Below are 18,417 nucleotides of genomic sequence, written 5' to 3' on the forward strand. Positions count from 1 at the left end.
CTCAAATCACAGATCGACTACGCAATGGCTTAAAATAATGGCCCTTTAGCCAATTAACTGCACCACAGTACAGACATCGTAAGGAATATAAATATTTGTGCCCCTCAAAACACTAGAGATGCTCAGATACCACTTTTTCCTTCCCGATACAGATTCTGGGATTTTGTGTGTTGGCTGAAAGCGAGTACAGGTACAATACCTGTGTTAAGAAATGTTGTATCATTGCTATCATTGTTGTATGGCCTGGCTTAAATCCTTTGTCAGACTCAGAGTACGGTGGGTCACGACTATCCTGAGGGGGAAAAAAAGCCAAACTGCTACGAAGTGGTAGGCTTCTGTATTGATGCTAATAAATTACGTAGTATCAGATCGGTGCACAGACACACATACTTGTCGAAATACAATACCGTATTTTAGGCAGTATTGGAGGAATTTGAATAACACCAATGTGGGGAGTGTGATCACTGCAGAAAAGTTCATAAATCTTAAAATCTCTTCTCATATTACAATTGTGACCAAATAAGAGCCCATTGAAAAAACACAAAAAGGATAAAATTATGTCCTTTTTTTAGCAAAAAATAAATCTAATTCCAGTAGTTCACTTTAAACTAGAAACACCAGTCACCTGGATACCATCATGAGTTACTCTATACTGGTAGAAACCCCTGTCTCAGAGTCCCTGTGATCCTTCTAACCCAATCCATATGTCGGTCTTTAACATCCCACGAATCGTCCAATAGTGCATAGCTTATTCACGTACCCTAGGGTATAATTTGCTCGACAACAGGTCAAAACATAGATAAAGGTGTTCTAATATGAGAAAAGGAGCTGCTGGTTTTGAGCAGCTGCCTACAAACATAATTAGGCCCACTAGACTCCCCAGCAGCGCCAAGGAGCTGGCTTGTGTAAAGAGAATAGGATTTCTAAGTTGACGTAAACAAAACTGGATATGGACATCGAGTTCTGGGAAATGAGCAGATGCCTAGACAGGCTATCCAGCTGTTTGACATTTGATAACCGTGAGACAGAAAGAAAGACGGACTGACATCCTCACAATTCAGGATTATTTTATTTGCAATGAAGTGCTGAACTGAGCACTTTGTAATTTTTTTATGATGTTGCATTAAGCAACTAGTGGATGTTATCTTGATGTGGTGAGGGGTTATAGACTGCCAATGACAAGATCATTTTTATACACAAGTGCAGAAAGGCAGATTCAGTGAGAAACAATAAAACTTGGAGATAAATATTTTCATATTCTTTGGTGTTATGAAAGAAGACATGAATATCCAAATGACGTATTTTGTATGGCTGTATTTTCTAGGGGAATCCTGATCAAGTCTTTGTGTTGCAATCCCAATCTGAGTCCTTAATATTGAATATCTGTCGATACCGAGTCAGAGCGGACACTTGACTAAATGTGTATTTTATACACTCAAATAACATTAAACTGGGCATCGGCAATGCAACACTAGAAAGCTGAGGTGGACAGAGGACAACAAGTTCAGTAAAGATAGGATCAGATTTTGATTGGCTCAATTTAGTCAATAGTAATCCATTAAAACATGCCTGGCTCGTCCAAGGTAGCAACTATAATTAATGCATCGTCCATACCCATACAGCTCATATCACCAAAAGTTCATAGCTCATGGGTACAACCAATGAAACACAACTGCTAGCCACACAAATTCACAAAACCTGGAGGCCTGGTGGCTGAGATAACTGAGACTTAAGTGTGGATAGTTCAGTTACAAAATCCCAGCCCACCACAGTACGTCTTTCCTGACAGTCACAGTGGACGACAGCAGAGGTTGAACCACTGTGTGGTTCAAAAGTGATTCAGTCGACTTCACACATCGGAGCAGCCGCTGCCCGGCGTCGCCTTGCCCTCCATTAACTATAACTCTTCTCTGCTTTCATCACAGTTGGTTTTGTGGTCATTTTGAGGTTTGTAAAGTTTACAGCCTGCCATGCTGTCGCTCTGTGTACAATGACGCACATAAAACATTTGACTGACAAAATGTGAGTCGACTCAGGTACTTCTTGACTGGTGACTCGAATCATTGAGTTTTTAGAGGCAACCGTAGTTGAGATGCATGCCACGTGGCCCTAGTGTCCCCAGTTCAATTCCAGACAGGGACTTCTACTGCATGTAGTACCTTTCTCTCTCTCTCTCCTTGTGTTTCCTGTCTGTATCTATTCTTTCACCATCTGATAATGGCAAAATGCCAAAAAATAATGCTTCCAAGACGAATAGAAGAATTAGAACTAAGCCAGAGTCACTTGGACTCAAGAGTAGAGTACAAAGTATACGCTCTATTATTATATATGGGTCTATACGAGTGAGAGTTCTCCTGAGAGAGTCTCAAAAACCGCTCTCTGTCTCCTTAATATGGACACAAAGGGCTGCTGCTTCTGTTTCACCCACTCTGCAGGCTACATGTTAGCCAACTCCTGTGTTGTTCAGAAACAAAAGAGGTCACCTTTTAACCCCCTATTTCAAGGGGATAACCCAGGGCTTTCTAGGAAAAATTGTGAATGTTTCCCAGAGACCTTTGAGTGAGGCAGGCACAGAGGTTATGGACGCATGCAACAGTGCTGTCAGTCTGGGTCAGCTGTGTCTGGATGTGCCAAATAAAATCCTCATGGAGGAATGCAACTGCCGTGTTTCCTGGCCTCAGTTCAGTCTGAGTAACTCTGGTCAAAATATGAGAGAAGCACTGAGTTATGCAACTTTCTTCAGTGAACAAATTCATTGCTCTCATCCAGAATTTGTGAACTTTGTATAGGGAAGACAAATTGTAAGCAAGATGTAAATGCACTTGTGTATGCATTAATTTAGAAGACACAGAAGTGATATACACTTTGTTCCATAGTCTGCGTCAGCATTAAACCTACTTGACGTCCTTTTTTCTTCATTCTTTCACATAACCAAATTAAACAGCAAATAGCATAGCAAATAAACTACAAAAGTTACATAACAAAGATAACTTAGATCTGCAAAGAAATACTAAAATGACCTAAGTGATCCAAGCATAGTAGGACTCTTGATGACTGCATTAGGGCCCTCTTCAGAATAATTGTCCCTTTCTTTTGGAAATTTTGGCTAAACTCTACATAACATTTGAAACATGAGTAATGTGGAAAAGAAAAAAAGGTACAGTTGGAGAAGTCAGAGTAACCTTAATTGTTTTGATTTCATTCCGTACAATGAAACGTAAAAATAGAGCAAAGAACAGCCCATCAACGTTATTACTGAAATGCCTAATTATCTGATTGGTGAATGCTAAATATTTGGAGTGGCTAACCCAATTTTAGGTCACTCAACAGTTTCCATTGCAATCACAATATACCAAACATATTGTATATTGTAGATTAGACTGTTATTCTAACAAAGTCAAACAACCCACAGGAGTTTAACAAGATCTTCAATTCCTGTTGCAGGTGTGAACTTCAAGCCCAGTCTGGTTAGCTTGTTCTCACACAGGCAGTGCTCGAGTCTCTTACAGATTAATGATAAAACAGGCCTCGTCTAGTCACATTAAGACGTGACTCATTCTGTAGTTTGTGAGCATTTAGTTTTTGTTCCAAGTTCTGTGGTCCACAGGAGAGCTTTATTCAGGATTATTCCTCAATGAATAAAAACCTCAAAATGGGGCTGACAAGGGCGTATGCAAGCTTCTGCCTGAAGTTACACAGAGATGATGTATTGGCAAAGAGTGAAGGGATTTTTAACAAAAAAAAAGAAAAACTCTAGAGCTGCAGGTGAATCTTCAAATTAGCAATGCTAATGACTTAGCTTACCTCGCAGTATCAACTTTGCTTATATGGCAACTCCTGACTTCCTTTCAATATCTATGCTGGGATTGGTCCAGCTTTACTACAGTCAGGGAGCTGTCTGGAGCAGCTGCAAACTACAGAGTACAGAGAGAATGAAAGACACTTCATAAATCACTGCTGGAATGCAGCCTCATTTCCTCTTCGACCCCACCTTCTCAACGGCTTCTTCCTCCAATTCCAGGAGCTTTCTACACCACACAACTGAGACCTGACAATCAAAATCATGCAGCTGTGAGTCTCAGTAGTTCACGAAAAAAACTAACTATACATCTGCAGCAAACTAGCTCACATTTCCTCCATGCAGAGCATCACAAAGGAAAACAGAAACTAATGAGAGGAGGCAGAATTAATGAAAGAGAAAGATCATACATGTTTGTCTCAGAGTGTTGATTCAGCCTTGATTAATGTTATTATTTCTCATTCATTCATTTCAATCTTTTGCAGACATCGCTCTCATCCTTTTCATCACAAGTTGAAGAGGCACCATCTTTAGTTTTTTATGAATAACAGGGACGACAGCAATGGTGACGGTGACTGATCATGGTAGATAAGTGGTGACGATGACAATGACATAATCAATTGCGCTGCCGTCTTTGCATCGATGTTATACTATAAATAAACTACACTGTTACACAGTAAAAAGGAAAAAAAGCCACGATCCTAGTGAAAGCCTGAAGTCTGCTTTCTCTGTATGAATTAATAAATGTGACCTTTCCTTTCAGTTACATGTGCTGTGTAATTGACCAAAGTTATAATTACTTCTAATGCTACCCATGTTATTGCATTGGAAGCTAGTTTATTGTAAATATTTAACTGTACTTGTTCCAGGAGCTACAAATAATGAGTCAGTGAGTAATCGGTATGTAAATATAACATTTCATCACATAGCAAGATAAAAAGCAGGTCTAAAAAACATATTATTCCAATCTTTTATGTTTAAATTAAAGGGTGAACAATCAATTTGCATGGAGAGGCATACCGCAATGTGTGTCTATTGGCAGAGAATAACAAAGACATATTATATATCACTTGAATGTTTTCAAAAGGTGAGTAATCATTTGTTCAGCACGTGGACTCCTGATATGATCCTTTCCTTTTCCTGTGACGCCAAGAACTAGTCCAACAGTTTAGTGGAGCTTATTATTAGACGTTGCACACACTGTTCATACATTCTTTCCTAATACTCATTCTCTCTACATGACATCAGGTGCAGGGTTGGAAATGTCTTTTGTCCACTTGTCAATGGTGGATTTCAAACTCTACCAGCTATTCATTTTGTTTACCAGCTATTTTCTTGTAAATGAATGTGAAAAAAAAATTGAAACCTACAATTCAAGCATTACGCTATTAAGACTTTATGTCGTCACACTTAAACATGATTACTGAACCATATTGATAACAATAACTTTAGTAACATTTATGTAAAATAGAACCAGGGGAATGTGTTGCTCTTAGGAAGAGGCTGGAGATGGAGCACATATTGGCATCAAGACACTGGTATCCTGGCTCTAAATGTCCATCTGTCCACTACAGATGCACTATCCACAAGCTGAGGGGTAAGTATAAGTTAGTGTATTAGTATAACATTAAATAAAACCTACCACTGCTGTAATATTATTTTCCACTTGGACAATACAGCAGTTTAAGAAATACACAACTAATATTTTTAAAGAAAATGGTCTAACAATTGTGGTCAGTCTTTAATTTGCCAATGCTAAGTAATAATCATCACCATTCATGCAAAGTTAACTAGCACGTCAGCTTTTTGTCATGTCCCACTCCCACCAGGCTGTGACTGGTCAGTTCACGTAAAGTGACATTGACAAGTGCATTAACTTGATAAGAAGTTAAACATCAGTCACTCGATACAGGTAAATAGTCAACCACCCAAACCTTGTTTATCGTATCTCTATTGTCTTCTTTCTTACGGCTTCAGCTACAAAACCTCGACTAACTGTTGAACTTCACTGAGGATCTCTGAGAGGAGGGTGTGGGCTGGTGCATAATAAAAGTGGGCCAACAACGCATCTCTCTCGCTCTTGTTTTTATGTAATGGGCTGCTCAAGTTTCTCACAGAGGGACCGGCCCACCCAGATTTCTCTCTTATTATTCATGCAATTCAATCTGCATTAAGAAATGTCACAACAACAACAACAACAACAAAACACGCCACTGTGGCTGGTAGGTTGAGGAAATTCACTCGCCACTACACAAAATCATTTGTTGGGTGCAAATTTCCAACCCTGATCAGGTGGTACTTTTTATATTAAACACTAATAGTACATTTGGTAAGATTTATCTGGCACCTCATTACATGGACAACATGTATTTCCACTAGAGAGTATGTGCCACAGAAATCCACAGACGGACAAAGATGTTCTCAGAGAGCCGAGTAAGGGGTGTTTCATCCCAGAGGAAATCATGAGGAACCTAGGCAGTAAGGTGCTGCTGCCATGGAAACACTGATAAGCCAACAGATGCCATGACTGTGAGGTGAGCATTAGCAAAATACTTTAAGTACTCCAACATAAAGCCGTCATCCGTTGTCTTCCATAACATTTGTGGGGATTGAGCGCGCACACACACACGCACACGCACAAATCCACCAATAAATCAAATTGGCCAGTACAAGATATTACAATTTCTTGGTTTTTAGGCAAGTTTAAAGCGTACTTCTATTTCTTTTTTAACTTGTAAAAGAGTAGTGTTGCATTTGTATTACATTTATTTAGTGTTTGGCTGCCAACCACAGGGTCATGAATTGAAGTAAATTACTTTGAAGTGAACAATTCACACCACTACTGTAGCTTTATAATGCCTATGTGATGATTCACAGAGGCATGCCGAGGGTAAGACAAGATGTAATCAATCCCTGATTCCAGTAAAATACACTATAGCCTTTAAAACAAGTCAAATAATTCAGAAAAGCATTTTTTTTTAAGTTGTGGCATATGCAGGATCTCTAATACAGAGGCATTATTAGTCAATTTTAGAAAAGAAAGCAATTTCTGATCTATATCAGATCAGTCAGTACTAATGACATTATGCACACTCTGTGACTCAAATGTAAAAGTTAAAACCAAACCACAAAAACTCATTCAGAGAGGATTATTGTGGTATGACATAATGATGTTATTGATAACTAAAAGTGTTCAAAACAACGTGTTAAAAGGTTAAAAACACCTGCATAATAAAAAGACTCCTGTGTGATAGGCCAAAATACTCCTAAGAAAATACCAACAAGTTATTAAATCCTTTCATCTTTTCAAGTTCCAACAGTACATACAAACGCTGTGAGGTGACAATGCAATTTAAGTTTACATTTAAACCTGGGGGCTCACCAGAACGATGGAAATTGCAGCAAGAAAGGTACTAGAGGGAAAGACACACTAGAAAGACCAGCAAAGCAGCAGAAACAGTTTCCTACAAGACATAGAAGGGCCAAACCTGTCGGTCGAGGGACTGCGTAGGGGCTCTGGAAAAGCCTGCCGGTGCTTGGGGGTACAGTGTGTTATCTGCAGCTCTGCAGACCTTCCTCTTTGAAGTGATGCTGAGCCACCAACCGAGCCAGGGGCAGTGAAGGTGGAAGGTGGGAGGCTAGAGAAAATGTAGAGAAAAGCAACAAAAGGTGAGAAAACAACTGTGGATTACAAACGAGGCATTCAACGGCAGAGAAAGAAACAAAACATCCCTGTTAACATTAATCTTGTCAAAAACACACACTCACAGATTTTTTTTACAGCCCGTTTGTTTGGAGCAGAACTAAGACCGAGACATCAAGCAACGCACACGTCATTGTTTCTCTATATTTTTAATGTCTTGTTTAGAGAGGCCCTCTTTTAGGGAGCAAAGAAGAAAGCATATGGTGGCCATGTGTGCAAACGATTGCCTGCGTCGGAGGGATCGTACAAGAGATACAATCACATGGCAAAAGTGAGGAAAGTGAATTGACAGACTGTTTTGCCCACTCCTTCTGTTCACTGAACTCTCCCTCAAGGATTATCCTCTCTAATAGACTTAAAGGCACTTTAACTGAGCCGCCAGCTGCTGGCATCCCCAGCGGAAAGCCACCCAGGTCGAGTCTGAGGGAGGATATCCTACCATGACAATGCAACACATTCCTATAGTGCCTCGAATTCTTTATCACACCAAAACGATCTGAAGAGGAACGGGGTAAAATATTTAATTTATGGAACAAAGAACATAACATAATATCCGTTATCATACTCTGTCTGTCAAATTGAGCCGGAGAAATCTGACCCTAAATCAGTGCATTCATTCACGTCTACTTAAAGCTGTCCATTCACACCAGATGCATTTTAGAGCTACAGTAAGTGTGACCCAACCCACTTTAATTTTGATAAACAGTAAATAATTAATCCAGAAGAAAGAAAATGTGGGCCAAAGAACTGTGATCTAAATAACTTCAAGAATTAGATGATTTCTAGGCAGTTTCTAGGTTGGCAAACTGTAGCCTGAAGTGACCTCAAAGATTTTCCAGTTCGTGAAAAGTATTGAATCCTCAAAGAGACTAATAAGACTAAAATTACAATGTTTTAGACTTAATTGCCACCAATGGTTAAGTTAGTTTGGCCATGCTGAAACTGGATATTATCAGGGCAAAATTCAACCATAAAAAAAAGGTGCACATTCATGAGAGACATTATTATTATTCCAAACAGTACAATCACACTTTAAAATCATAATTTCTGGTCTCAGTATGGAGGACAGTGAAGAGCGTGTGCCAACTGTAAACACCTGCGTGGCAGGGAAAAGACGAGGACAGGATGCTGCACCGACCTTGGCTTTTTTTTTTTTGATGAAACTGAACTTGGAAATGAATAATTAGGTCAGTGGTTCTCTGTCCTTGTCCACAGAGTACTGCAACTCTAATCATGTGTGTTACTATAATAAAGTGTTTGTTGAAACTAAAAAGAACTCGTGTTTTCATTCCTTTTAAACTGACCGATCTACCTCGATCATTAGTAGGTTTATCCTTCCTGGCCCCTTTTGGGCTGATGAAATGCCAGCTAATTACTAATTGGTAGCTATTCAACATTTGACTTTGTAGTGGCATGTAGGTCAACTGCAATATTTGGATAATCAAGTAAGTGATTGGGCTCAAAGTGCTTTTTTGAAGGCAATTAATGTTTTTTGATGCACATTACTCTTTATATTTTAATTCATTATATTAATAGCAAATGTAATCCTAATGTAGTCCACATTTCTTCAATATCGCTTCACCCAGCAGGCTGTTAATTACAGAGCCTTCTGTATGATTGTCCACCCACAAATCAATGCACTCGTAAAAATCTCTTAAACTCCAGTGGTAATTAAAGACACATGGCATTTTTCAGTAATGGGCAAAAGCTTATTTAGCTGGAAAACCCACATATTAGTCGACCAATCAACTAAGAAGGCACAGCACTAATTGTGATGAGCTGAAATGATTATTTTCACACAGCATTTGGTGAAATATGGGAAAATTAATCAATAATCTGATTTTTTTTTTTTTTAAATCAATCCCACCATGCTATTGAACCAGTTCAGAGAAATCCTGTGAGTTTCTACTGATTACACTGAGAAACAAACTTGATCCAGCAATCTTTTGAATGTCCCTATATTCAGTGTGACCAGCAGATGAATGAGAGCACTATAGTATTCACATATGTGGGAACTAAACGAAAGACCTGCAGTCTCACAATCTTATCCACAATCTACAGTTAAGAACCTGTAGAGAACAACAAAGTGTATTATATAAACCCAGGTTTGGTTAAATTGTAACTTGTATGGACGTCTGACAGGGTCCTCTCGGACCATGAGACAGTGGGAAACCTCTGACCGGGCGTGTAAGAGAAGCCTCCATTCACAAAGACAGCCGTTTCCATGCCAACGGGACCTCTGCTGGGAGAGGCCTCTTTTCAAATGGTTTTCATCCTGCACCTCTGCTGCAGTCTCAGAGAAGGACTGGTGGGCATTTGAGAGGGATTGAGTTGTGGGTGGCAGTGAAGAGATGCAATTGTGTTAAGGCAAGATGGAAAAGGTCTGAGCTGAAAGCCCCCAGAGCCTCTGCAGTCTCTGATAGGAAATCACACCAGAACTGGAGATGGCTCTGTGTGCTGGGGAGCCACAAACATCCTTTTCACACATACACTGCGACATGGTATCAGTCTGTATGCATCAAGGCTGCAACTAATGGTTATTTTTTAATACTAAATTACACTATTTCCTGATTTGAATTTGGCAATATGACAAAATATATCAGGAGACAAAAGAAATTAGTCAATCAGAGATGTTGCTATACTTTTGTAACCATCACTTATATAATAATATCTCTTGCTGTGTGAGACCATTGAATCAAAATATCAACGTGTAGAACTGCGTGAAGTAATTCTGGAGCTATTATCAATATTTTTATAATAATGTATCAGAGCTTTAAATGGTGGGTCTCAGCTCATCGTTTAGCTGTCCGTTCGTAACTTCACTGTTTTGGTTCACATAGCATCATTTTTGGCCACAGAAGGGTTGGTTAGGTGGTTGTGGTTAGGTATAAGAACCCACTGTACACTACCTGCTCAGCACTGAAAGGAAAAAAGAAAGTGAATATGAAAGCTGGTGTTGCTGCGTCAATGCTGGCTGTGCAAATAAGCAACTGTATTCCGGCACGAATGCCACATCAACTTAAAATGTGATAATATGTCAACGTTGTGTTCACAACCTGATTTCCTCAAGTAGATAGATAAAAAAAAAAAAAAAAAGTGTTATTGCAGGTTTTATGTGATGAGGCAACTTGATTAGTCAGATATTTACTGATTTGCCAAAATCAGAAATCCAAAAATGCCAAGTTCTTTTATCTATAAAATGATTCTCAATAAAATGTACTACACACACACACACACACACACACACACACACACACACACACACACACACACACACACACACACACACACACACACACACACACACACACACACACACACACACACACACACACACACACACACACACACACACACACACACACACACACTACATATACCATTTAAAAAGAAAAAACAATCATATTGTCTGCCCCAACTATTGATTATTTTAAAAGCTGGTTACCAATTCTGTCTTTAAAATGTGGGGGTGTACAGAGTAATCAATACGTCTGAGCCATGACCCATATTATATTATAAATTTTAACCATACTCAGTGATACAATTGTGTTTATCTACAACCCATCCCTCTAGTTTAGGTGCGGGAAAGTGACGACAGCACAGATGTCATCTACTAGGAGAGAAACCTGGCTGATAAGATGAGGTCTGCTCTTTGTGTTACTATAGACATGATCAGTAAAAGGATACTGCAACTGTTAAAAAAGGTGCTTGTTCAGCATCACAGCACCAAGAAACATAAATGTCTCTCCTAGGACAGGATAAAGAGAGAGTCTCCTCCCATCTGTAATTTAACTTATCTTTGAGAGCCTACAAGACCGCCCACCACAGCATTTTTAACTATAATATATCCGCCATTGACTTGTTTTGTCCCGAACTTCCTCTTTCCCCCCGCACTATGTCACACAGCGTTCACACTATAGCCCACATCAAAGCAATATGCCTGGGAGATTCCTCCCCGTGTTCATTAACCAACTCTGAGCTACATGGCACAGCACTGAATTATTAACATGCTCCTTGTGCCTCACAGATACAGAGCAGAGGGGCCATTCACAACTGCAGAACACGCCCACGTTCTGCTGTAGTTGCTTCCAAAATCTCCAGTAAACCCTGACAGTGAGACTCATCAAGAAATCATATTGAAGAAACAAAGACCAGAAAATACCATCACATGATTGATGACAGCATCGTGAAGGAAGTAGACGATGAAAGCATGCAATGATACAACAACAACAAAATAAAAATGTAAAGATATGGAGTTGAACTTGCGAAGACCATACAATATGAGAGCGTAGAAGGGAATGACAAGTTAATTAATGAGAAGTTTCAGGTAAATTATCACAGGGAAACGAAGGTCTGAAGGTGTGAAGGCCGACAGATCGGAGATGGGGACTCAAATTGAAATTAGGATATATTAAAACACCGACAACCTTTACACAAAATCTGACTTAGGCCAAAAACCTGTATAAAGCCTTACTTCAATGAATACGTTTACACAGGTTCCATGCAATCCAACATTATCTGATTATTGTCAGGAATCATAACATACTCTTGCAGCTACCTTTGTGCAGTAGCTATTAAATACTAACTTCAAGCTAATTGGCACAGTATTTCAAAGAAAACCCAAGAGCATATCATAATGTTTACTGTACACTTGCAAATATCTACTGTACATCTCCCACTGCTACTTTTGAAATTATCCCAGGAGGAAACAATATGATTCAACAAAAGAGCAGAATAATAAGTGTAAAACTTTACAAGTTATTACAGGCTTTTTTGCAGCAATGACCCCAAACTTAGCTCGGTCTTTCTGTGCTGCATCTCTCCTCACATCTTCGGATAAAACCCCAAACAAGAGGATGCTGATTCTGAACCAAGTATGCTGTCAGTAAACAAGGTAATCAGTCAGTCATCATCTGCTTTGCTACTTAATCTGTGTGTGCTGTGCAAATACTAGCAAGTGGCTAGCTAACATGAGTCAAAAACAAATAACTATATTTGTTTGATATATATATTGTGCACTTATAAATAACCTCCGCCCTTTAAATGTATGTTCCCTGTAGCGCCTTCAGAAATTCCCATAATGGAACAAAAAGTACAATCCATGGAAGTTACACTACTTTCTACTACATACCCACAACACAATGTTTCAACCTTTATAGATGCAAAAATGATTTTATGAAGACTCTACACAGCAAAATGATTAATAAGCATCCACAAATCTCTTTTTTCTGCTCACTAGTAAACTACAGAATGTTATTTATATAAGTAGAAATGAAAATCAAGGTCTAACATGTATTATAATATCCAAACATTTGACCTACTTACAGCCTTTATTTCAGACTTCCTTGATGTTGCTGCCGGTTTTTTAAGAAAGTCATCAAGTAGGACTTTGGGGCAACAACACAGTTCATGAGTTTTCCTGGAAATGGAAGATCCCTCTCCCTTCAAGGTGACTTGGACCTCCCCACAGAAAAGCCCTTTAATTTCCTCTTTCACTGATCTCACTCTCTCTCTCTCTCTCTCTCTCTCTCTCTCTCTCTCTCTCTCTCTCTCTCTCTCTCTCTCTCTCTCTCTCTCTCTCTCTCTCTCTCTCTCTCTCTCCTCTCTCTCTCTCTCTCTCTCTCTCTCTCTCTCTCTCTCTCTCTCTCTCTCTCAAGTGCCTCTGCCCACACACACACAATGCTGACTGCAGGCTGGACTTCTGTAGAGCTTCTCTAGTCTTTTTTTGTCTCTCCTCTTCATGCTTATGAGAACCATTTTATTTCTTCTGTATTTCCCAGTTAGTAACACCTCTAAACAAGTTTTCCTCCACTTGCTCCTTCCTCATGCCCTTTTGCAGTTTCCACATGAATCAGGTATTCCTCCACATCTACATGCACATCAATGCACTCTCCACATTTAGATGTCCTCTCCCCTCTAGGCCTGCCCACTTTCCCAATGATTGTCTGAATTAATTAAAATTGGATGAAAAAAATGACTCAGGCAGCTGAGAAAAAGTGGCACATGTTTAACAAGACTGACTCAAATAACACTACCCACTGTCAGTCTCTCCGACAAAATCAAACTCTTCAGCTAAAACATTCCTCTACCATTCGAAAATTTAATCTTTTTTTTTTTATCCCCATACAGTAACACTGGCCTGTACTCTTTCTGGAAGAAGAGCTCAGGCTTAACCTAACTTGTGCCCTGAATCCCTTCTTTTTTTCTCCTCTTAAGATGTGGATGCTCATCAAATCATGAATCATGTCATGAATCACTCATTATCCAAATGTCCCGGTTCCTCTTTTGCCATCCTTGTGGACATGGGGTATTTCTCAATGTATGGCAGGGAATCTAAAAGTCTACACTGCCACCGCCTCTTCTTATTCTGATGAAGACGATGCTTTATGTAGAAACTGTACATGCTGCACCTCATTAAAAAGCTCCCTGCTGTAACAGTGTTCTCCACATCGAGTCATTCAAGATCCTGCCAAAGTTGTCCTGGTTTGTCTCTTGAAAACTGAACGCCACTTAACAGTTATGACACATTTAGTTTACATGAAAAATACTTTACATTGCAAAATGTTGTTATTAATTGGAATAAAACAGACAGGGGGTGCAGTAGTGGGAAAGATCTTGTCCTGGAGCATCAGAAACAACTACTCATTTGTTGCCAACAACAAAAACATGTCCACCTTTCCTAAAGAGGAAGGCTCAGCCAGTAACACACAGGTGCAGGTAGGCTGTGGGTGTGCTAACCAGAGGTAGAAAAAGTATTTAGGTCCATTAGCAAAAAGCCCTAATACCAACCCTGTGAAAATACTTCTCTACAAGTAAAAGTTTTGCATTCTAAACTTTAGTAAAAAGGTAAAAGTATGTAAGTATTATGCTGAAAAATGCTGAATACATACTCAATGTGCAGTAAAATGGTCCCTGTCAGTGTCTTACTATAATATATCTGATGTGTTCAGATTAATATTACTGCTGCATTAATGTGTTCTAATCTTTTACATTGTTGGGTAGTTTTGGCCTTGGTGCCCTACATTTTCTATGTCATGCCCCAATAAATGTTTATGTATCAAGTGGCCTTGCACTAAAAATGACCAGGCCTGCCTTAGTAAACAATCTCATTTGTACACCGCGCTTCATGTTTTGTGAATAATGGGCTTCAAAGCAAGGAAACCTCACTGTCCAGATGAGAATGGTTTAGGAAGGCCTGGGGTCAGTTACACAGCAACAGCCAGGAGTGTGGGAATGTGAAACTTTTTTGCAAACAAAGTCTAAGATACCGCTCATCTCTCACTCTCCAAGGCCTTGCAGCAATAGTCACAGCCAGAAAAATGGTATTTCATCACACTGATCCATGAGAACTGAAAATATGCCATTGGAGCACATGTCCCAAACGCCATCAAAAATTGAACTGAAGGGTTCAATAATTGCTCATGTTGTAAGCACTTTCATGGGGATACAAAGAGGGCATTTTTACTCTAAATAACAGTTGTGGGTAACAAAAAGAACCTGCAATTGCTTGGCTTGTAGACAGTAAACTGCTTCTTCCAACAGTATTTCAGGGAGAGCTGCCAAACAGCAACCTGTTAAAAGGCAAGAAATCACCAAATCATCAATCCCCCTTTTCAAAATGTCCATATATGCCTATTATTTGTCGAGCTCGTCTGTTGTGAGGGCTGGCTTTTTAATGACGGTGGCATTGTGCACCACAACAGAAGCCGTACAATCTGTAATCAGTCCTCAATCTTGGAAAATCTTAGCTGTAAAACATTCGCATCACACTAGGATGAAAAATGATCAATTACTGGACGATGACCAGACCAGGAGTAGTGAGTAATTGGAGGGTACATACCATGAGGGCACAAGTGAAGAAACTAGTCATATCGGACATCAAATAAACAGCAAATAGTCCCTACGCTTACTATAGATTTGCATGTTTACCTTCAAATTATCATAGAAGCTGCAGTCACACAGGTCCCAACCCTACTGATGCGTAGTCTCATTAGGTTTGTTTTGTTTCCAGATGAGCTTTCAAAACATTTCTGCTTCATCCGGGCAAAAGTGAACAAGCTGAACTGAAGAAAACAAAGAGCTTCTTTTTTGTTGGCTTTCAAGTCAAATAAACAAGTTTTTTTTTCTCCCTTTTGATGAATAGTCAATATGGTTGTGTTTGTAACAGAAGTGTGGTAGGTTGTCAGAGCAGATAAATAGCACAATAGCAAACTTGAACAAACTATGCCAGACTTCCAATAGTAAGTGGAAACCTGCAAATGTTGCTGGTTGTCCACACTACTTAATCCGTTATACAAATGCCTCCCAAAGCACCTCTTGGTAGTAGGTTGCTGAAAATGTACACTGAAATAACAGAACAACTAATAACTCCCATACAACCTAATGTGAATCAATACAACACTGGAATAAATCTTACCTTTAAGCTTTGTGTGTTCAACTTTTTGTTGGGAGTGTGTCAGAGAGATGTGGAAATAACACATCATTTTTGTGTTCAACTCTTCATAAAGAAAGTTGTTTTAAATTATCTACTAAAGTAAAGCCTTGTTGGAGTATCTGTAGATCTTATTATACAAGTTAACAGTAAAGTATGTGTCTATTGATTGTGTGTAAACAGTTAGATTCTGTGGTTAGGCTCTGTGCATCACGTGCATCTTGTGCAAAAAAGAAAAGAAAAGCACCTTTGCTGTTGCACTTTTGTAATCCATGCGATATAAAACGTTTCAACAATTTCACACCTCGAGGATGTTGTGTCAAGACAAGACTCTTATCTGACATTGTCCTTGAAGACAGTGCCCAAAATACAAAATACAACTGACAGAAAAGGCATCATCGATTACTCTTTCCTTTCCTTCTTTTTCTTATCACAGCTTTCATACTGATCATTAAAGGCTACATTTTACCGTGCTGCTCCTGTCGTACTGAAAACTACTTGTCAGAGTTTCTAACACTATGGCAATGCAAAGGTATCCCAAATGTATCTTAATGTGTCACTGAGGGGGGGGCATGGAAATTACATAAAAGCATTTTCACCCAAATGTGACAATTCAGAAATAGAACCTCAAATACAAAGGAGACAACAATGTTTTCAACTCCTGCTTATTGTCCTCTACCACCAGATTAACAGGTTTGTAGGAGACGATTCTTAACAAACTTCTCATCTATTGAAGACTTAAATTATTGTGGTATACTGGGTGTTTCCTGTATGATCTTTGTTTGATATCATAGGTTCACAGCTCATGACACATACGCAGAGAAAGTTCAGTCCTTGATCTAGGTTTTCAGTCTTGACTTGTGGACCAAGAGACAGATGTTTCAGTCAGACCTGAGAGGTCAAGAATGCACTTAACTAGCATGTAGCACGGATGAACAGCAGTACTCTTCTGGACAGGAAATAAGAGCTACAAGTGTACAACTCCTGTCAAACAGACACAGTGATGAAGGTTAAACCCGGTGTTGGCTGTGCATCTGAATCGGTCAGTGTGCGTCATATCAACCTGCCTTCACAACCCTCCTCCTGACCTTGGTTTAACATAGATTGGGCTTTTAATTTTAATGTTATTGCTGTTTAAATTACATTTAACTGACTTCCAGACTAGAAAAACAGTAGTGACAGGCCGATTAATCGAGGCTGATAAACAACAAGTGTCTACAGGCAGCATTGTCACTGTGGTGGCAGTTAAATAATGTTGTAAGAAGGTGGGGAAAAAGTTGGTTTCAAGCCCTGTACTATAACTCGAATACATCCTGCTGTAAACAAACGCCTGAATTTCCTACAGAATATAATAGAATTACACATGACTTTTCTTTGTTTTGACATCTGCATTATATATCAGCCATCAGCAGCCCTGCTCTCTAAATATCGGCATCAACAACGGAAAAAACTGCACGAGAGAAAGACACCAAATGGTCAAACGAGAACGTAGTAATGCGATGTGTGAGGAACAGTCTGTGTGAATACACGCCCACGGATCTGGTTAACCTGGGCTGGGGTCAAACTCGGGTTGAAAGTGAGCGCATTCGACCACTATCACGGTTACGTGTATATGCAGACATCATATATTGGTATCAGATAAAGTTTTGAAAAAGCTGAACGCCACCTGGAGTCCTGCGATAGAAATCAGTAAAGTGTTGGCATGTAAACACCTTAACCAAGTTTCTCATAAGTCATGTGTGCAGGTGTGTCTACAACTCAAAAGTCATGTTATTAGATAGTCAACAAACACTGAACACTTTCTGTCCCTCACTGTTGAGCTAACTCAGTCGTTACAGAAGTTACAGATTTGTCGATAAAGACGTGGCTGTGCAGTGACATAGGTGCAGACTTAAAACTGAAATACTACTGTATGCTAGACATTATAAACACCTCTCAGTACGACATCAGGAAATTCAACAGCATACAAACAAAGAAAACAAAGAAAATGTGGAATCACCACATCTCTCAACCCAAAACTGGACATAATAACCTTCATGAGGAAGATTTTTGCTTGAGATCTGTTGAGGCTATGTGTACCTGACAACCGAGTATAGACAGGGGACAGATTGTTAGACCCGGCTTACAATCCACCTTTACTACAAGGACTGCCTGCTCTGAGAGTACAATTGCTCCTGTGTTCTCCAACATTTTAGCAGCCTAAATGTATAAGCAGACTATAAACAGTTGCCCTGTGAATTCCTGTCATCCGTGTGCCCACATGAACATCTGGATTTAACTGAACCCAACAGAAGTGAGGCACAAGTTACCTTCGCATGGAGGACATATTTGAATATGAGAGGAACAAGTGATTGTTCAGGTCCTTACACTGCACCTACAGACCGAGATACATAAAGTAAAGTTTGTGCTCATCACACAGTAGACGTGTTGCATGCGGATTGAACTCCTCCTCGCACTTTGCAGCTTATAAAATTTATATTTAAA

At 39.5% G+C, this 18,417-nt stretch overlaps 1 protein-coding gene across 1 annotated transcript in view; it reads right to left on the reverse strand.

Annotated features, from left to right (window-relative positions):
• LOC127355265 (cilia- and flagella-associated protein 251-like) overlaps window positions 1–18,417 on the reverse strand; it is a 38,645-nt gene that overhangs the window by 19,305 nt on the left and 923 nt on the right. The window contains exon 2 of the mRNA XM_051385930.1: window positions 7,288–7,437. The gene's annotated coding sequence lies outside the window, so the exon portion shown is untranslated. The remainder of the gene's footprint in view (window positions 1–7,287; window positions 7,438–18,417) is intronic.

The sequence above is a fragment of the Dicentrarchus labrax genome, unplaced genomic scaffold (assembly GCF_905237075.1).
Source record: "Dicentrarchus labrax unplaced genomic scaffold, dlabrax2021, whole genome shotgun sequence".
NCBI lineage: Eukaryota > Metazoa > Chordata > Actinopteri > Moronidae > Dicentrarchus > Dicentrarchus labrax.